General features: G+C 35.3%; 1 long non-coding RNA gene across 1 annotated transcript in view; it reads right to left on the reverse strand.

Moving 5' to 3' along the window:
* The window catches only part of LOC122183975, a 28,253-nt gene extending 22,460 nt beyond the window's left edge, over window positions 1–5,793 (reverse strand). Inside the window, exons 1-3 of the long non-coding RNA XR_006180463.1 lie at window positions 5,704–5,793; window positions 5,445–5,529; window positions 1,850–1,898 (exon numbers count right to left, since the gene is read on the reverse strand). This is a non-coding gene — a long non-coding RNA (uncharacterized LOC122183975). The remainder of the gene's footprint in view (window positions 1–1,849; window positions 1,899–5,444; window positions 5,530–5,703) is intronic.
* Between the last annotated feature and the right edge of the window lie 207 nt (window positions 5,794–6,000).

Raw genomic sequence — 6,000 nt, forward strand, 5'->3', positions numbered from 1 at the left:
ATATGAATTTTTTAACTAATCAAATACTGCTTGTTACATGGTACTATTGGCCAATTAATAAAATATTTAAATTCACTCCATATATCTACATAGGAAATTGACCCTGGCAAAAGGGCAGAATCAGCAACAAATGAGGCAGTGTTATAAAATGGCATTACCTAAGAGATCACACATTCACTTATTTAAGGTATTTAATGTAAGTTGTATTATTTTTTTTTTATATGGACTATCATTTTTTTTTAATGCAATTCAATGAAGCTTTGATCTCATCATTACCCTGACCATTACTTAAAAGCACAAATATCTGCACTGAAGCTAATGAAATCTGTCATTTCTCTATTACTAAATACAGCTAGCAATGGCTGCAGAACTGGAAATTAAAATGGAATGATATTTTCATCACTGTTGGATTCAGAGATGCTTTCTTAAGGCTCCCTACAATGCCAGGACTGCTGGACGTTCCAGTTTCTTTGGTCAGCCTCAGCCTCAGCACAGATTATGTATCATTGAGATCTGTAGACCCAAACTTTGTCCCTTCAGGACTCCAAATTTCACTGTACTTATAAAGACACCATAGAAATAGCTAGAATAAATAAAAACATAAAGGTGCTAGGCCTCCCTGCCTCAGCTCTTAATTTACAAATGACTTGAGATTACTTGTCTAGACTCATAGGATCTAGCTTCTTGGTAGTCAACTCATACAATATGCTTTGTTCTCAAACTAGGAGGTAAAAACTATTTCTAAATTCAAAAACTAAGTAAAACCAAGACAAAACAAAAAACACCACAGCTAAACAAATAATCAAAACAACACAAGAAAAATGAATATTCCATCTCATAGCACTGAACTCCTCTGTTCTGAATTATTCACCTGAGTATATTCACTGTTTCATTAGAAGCTTAAAAATGCCATAATGAATGGGACCACAAAAGAGAACAGCCATCAACAGAAACAAAGCAGAACACTCTGCAGAATGTGGTGAAATCAGACTGCAACTCATACTGCTGCTAGGAGCAAAACCAAACACAAATGCAGAGTTTCTGTAAACCTGTGTACATACATATTTGAGTCAGTTTTCAACAGGTTTTTTGTATACTCATTCTAAGCCAAGAAATAGAGCGAAACTAGAAAGTCTAATGCACGGATTCATTGTAGGCTTCTGTCTTTTTTCCCCCCAGCAAAAAAACCTTTTTTGTCTTAAAATTGTTCTAGCTAGTTTACATTTATCTAGGGCTCTGCACAGACTAGATAATTAATTCCATTTTATTTAAGAAGAAAACCATTTTAGTCTCAAACACTACTTTCCAGAGCAACCTGATATGAAGAGCTCTAATTATTAGGATCTGAGGTGAGCTCAGATGCCTTCTTTCTGAAAATAATCAAGCTTTTGCATACCTGAGTAATTATTTCATTTGTTTAGTGACATTTTCATGTCACTTTGCCCTGCAGTACTATTGCACAATTCAAAACATTTTGAACTTTGTAGTTAATTGTTTCTAACTCAATTGATGATGTGTTCTGAAACACTGCTGCAGAGGTATAAAAAAAATATTTCCCTGTTATGGCTACTAGAGGTAGAGGTTGTCAGTTTGCTAATTTTTTTTTTAAGTGCCAATCAACGAAATTCACAATATCAACAGTAATTGACCAAACATGTTTAGAAATGTTGATTGTTTAAAGCACTTTTTCAAGTTTCACCATATACAAATGGGATTTTGAATCCCATTTGAATCCCATTTTGAATCCCAAAAAGCCCTCATAGGTTGACAAGCACACAAATCTTTATACACTTAGCTATTAATGCTATCCACAGAACATTTTCAAGTGACCAACGTAGAACATACTTACAGAATTTCTGGAGTGAAATATTAGGTCTCCTGATCACTCTGATTCATGTCTAGAAGGAATGATGTGATACTGAATCAGTGATAATGATTACTTCTTGCTTTTTGCCTTTTTTACAGCACACAAGGAGATAAGCATTTACTCTGAAAAAATGACTGTAAAGTTAGGTAGCTGAAAAAGTTAAATAGCAAAAGCTCAAGCATGTCTGTTCAGGCAATTCAAGAATTTATCTCCTTTCAAGTATATTTTAATCCTTATTCTTCCACTACATTAACAATTTACTATATGCTTTTGTTCTACAAAGCAGGTTTAGAGACGGTTGGCAGGACTCTGTTTAGTCATCAATTAAAGTATAAATAAAGAAGTCATTATTTTACACAAATTTGATTTTTATATCAAAACCCAAACAAATACTGCTTTTCCAGTGTAATATTATCCACCACACATAAGCAGGGGAAGATATGAGTATACACACTGTAGTCTATAAAAAGAATAGACGTGAGTTCTACCACGAAGAACTGAAAACAAGAATGTCTTCAGAGTACAATACGCTCTTTGTTGGCTCTTCAATAAACACAAACAACTCTGTGCTAGATCCGGCAACAAGGTGGAACCATGTGCTGTGTTGAGAAAGCTGCAGCAGTCTCCATTCGAGGCATGTCATTACAGAGCCTAAACCTCTCAATAAGGCCAACAATAACACTCCAAGTGTTATGCTTCAGATATACTCCTACAGTCAAAATGCTTGTAAAGTTACTGAAGAATCACAGCACAACATTTTGATCTATTTTTCCTTGAAGTCACTCTGTGAAGTAGAAAACAATAGACAACTATTTCTATTGCCAGGAAATTAGAAATAGAATGGCCAACTAAGTGAACAAAGGCCTAACTTGCAAAGATGTAGAGGTGTCTATAAGACTGCTAAACCATCTAAGCAGCTCAAGTATTTTGCAATCATTGAAATGATAGTAGGGCAATCCTTAGTAGTTTTATTCTTAAAGTTGTTTTTATGTTTATTCAGTTGTAATTTCTTTTTGTGTTTTTCATTTTCTGTTTTTTAACTTTTTAATGTTGATACCTTTGCATCTACACTCATAGGCAACTGCATAGCATGTACAGGACAGAGAAGCACTTTGTCCCATACCATACATATGACTAGTAGGAAAGACTTCTAAGCCTCTGGTGCTGAGGTCTGTCTGCCAGGATGAACTAATGTTTCTTACTACCAAGGAAAGGATGTTCTGTGATATTCCAGAACCCTTCCTGATGTCTGCCAGGATCCAGCAGAGTGTGGTCCTGCCATTAAAATGGATGGGATATTGAGAGGGACTGTCTAAATGACGTTTCCCAAGGCTCTTGGAAATAGCTGCCACCTGCAGTTAGCAGACAGGGAAAGGAGAAGGCAAGAAATAACAAAAAACAGACTCAGTAGTTTGGCCTGAAGAATACAGTAAATACTAACAACAGACAGGAAACTCAGGTCGGGTCTGAGAAGAAATTCAGATGCCATGGTGCTGAAGATTACTGCCCAAGTGTTGGAGTGTCCTGCCATTCATGGGACACGTGGGGAGAACTGGTGGGGAAATCCAGGATGGCTGAAAAGGGAGCACCTTGGAATGGTGCTGCTGAACAACATTATTCAGTAATGGAATTTAGCAGAAACATTCTATTTAGGGTATCAGAATATGCACTGATCAGAAATGGCTACTTGCCTTCAGCAAGTTGCAATCACTTGGCCTTCTCATGTCATCCAAAGTTGCAGTAAAGATAAGCAGCAGCTCTTATAATGTTTCTGATTGGAAAAAAAGAGACAGATCCATTTTCAATACGGGGATTTGTCACTCAAAATATCATTTAGGGAAATAATTAAAAAGATATGGAATTAAAAATTGATTTTACAATCTGTGTGGTTTATTTGCCTAGTAAGCATTATCTTTCTAGATCAGATTCCCAGGTTTAGTTGTGGATGCAGTCTCCACAAATTCCAGTAGATTCATCCTGTGAGCATAGGGCAGCCATCTTCATCTCCACACATCTCCTCCTGCACATTGTGCACAGAAAGGACTCTGGCTATCAAAATTAATAAAATAAGCCTTCTAAACTTAAAATAAAATAAAATAAAAATCCCTTTCTAAAAGCAAAGACAAGGGAAAAAAAGGAAAAAGGCTATTTTACAGAAGCATGAAGCATATTATTATTCTCCTGGCTAAATCTGCTCTAGTCAGATAAGGGTATTACACTTCGCTATGCACAAACAGAGTTGGGAATTTTCATGGTATAAGGCATGTTGGAGCTAAGAACTTGGCACATGAGAGCATTTGTTATCAGAAAAGCCAGCTTCTTTATTTACCCAGCAGGTTGTGGTTACAATTTGCCTCATCCAAATTACATGCCAGACAGTACTAAACCAAAAATATACAAAAATGCCAGTGTATATAGAAGAGTATTAACAATTGAAACATATACTACTACATAAATTAAAGTAAAATATATCTATATCATTTAGAGATTCAAACAATTTCCATGAGAAATTGTAACATTCACTTTTTTCCCCGATATGTATTCAAGAAATTCAGCACATGATCCATTCCTACAACCTTCTCCCAACACATTTTCTTAATGGATATTAATCAAAAGGAGCCTTCCTTGGTTTGAAATTGCTATCCAGACATTAACACCTGAATTACCAATCTTATATATTATTACATATATTATACATATATATAATATTATACATACTACATATTACATATATTATATTATACATACATATATATAACATATATTATAACACTCCAAACCAAGAAAAAGGACCACACCACTGTATTTAAAGTGACAACCTGAGTCAGGATTTCTAAATTCTATCCCTGATTCTGTCACCATCTTAACATTCAGCCATTAATAAGCCACTAAATTTCACCACTGTGCCACAAACACATTTGTGCAGCAGTATCGTAATCAAATTTTGCCAATATCTTCCAGAAACACAAGTTTTACTATTAATGACAACACATATATCTCTCCTTGCTCTAATTTCAGACCTCAGTTATAAAAAATGAGTGTTATTTCTTTCTTACCTGTCACAGGACTGAGTTTAATTTACTAATGCTCATGAGAGTGTCTGAGATAGCCAAATAGAGAATATGGATAAATACAAATACTTCAGATCATTAGAAACACTTAACTGAACTACTATCCCAATACATAACTTAATTAATCAAATTAAAAAAAAAAAACACTATTTAACAGGAATATGGTACATTAGGCAAAGAACATTCATAAAAACTTTCATTTTTATATGCTTTAAAAAAATGCACAGGCATTTATCTGTGCATATACAATAATGATTATTTTCTTAATAATATTGCACAGTTACGTTGCCGAAATCCTTTGTTCATTTTCAAAGTAACTTCCCTCTATCTAAATGAATTTGAAATAACTGAAGATGAACGTTATTTTCAAGTATTCGGCATGAAGTTTTTTGCAATTTACAATGCAGTCAAGAGCTTTTGCTAGATCAGATCAGCCAACTACAATTTTGAGGGTATTGACTACTTACACATACAGAAAGGTTATTGTAATATCTGTTTGCACATACCTATCAGAAAAGGATTGAGAAGGTTTCGGCATCCCTTTGTCAGTGAGATTAATGACTGCCAGGTAGCAAGTTACATCACAAAGACCTGAAAACATGGCAGAAGAAAAGTTACAAAATAATAGTAGTACAATTGTCTTCTAACCCGATACTTTTCATTAAAAACAAACATACACCACAAAAAGAGTGAGCATGTTACAGATATAGAAGTTATTCAGTGAAATATCCACATTTTTAAATATATCTATCTTGAAGTACATACGACACTCCTGTGGAAGACATGACTCTACTGTTAGTCCCAACGATGTACTCAATGTCAGCTGTGTGTCGGCCAATCAACTCCCGCCCTCCTTTCAACATGCACTAATTGTACTGGTGTGTTTGACTTGTTTAAACAGCAACAGTAATTAAGCCTCAGCCACACACAGCTGCACTTTTGGTACACTACCCAATACACAGAGATGTGTTTTAACTGACTAGGACTCCAGGAGCTAAGGGAACTCCGTTAAGGTCTTTTCCCTGAGCCCAGTGCCTCCTCCCAGAGGTCAGGGCTTGGGTC

Source organism: Lagopus leucura, unplaced genomic scaffold (genome assembly GCF_019238085.1).
Source record: "Lagopus leucura isolate 7727_CA_CO unplaced genomic scaffold, USGS_WTPT01 Super-Scaffold_100021, whole genome shotgun sequence".
In the NCBI taxonomy this organism is placed as follows: Eukaryota; Metazoa; Chordata; class Aves; order Galliformes; family Phasianidae; genus Lagopus; species Lagopus leucura.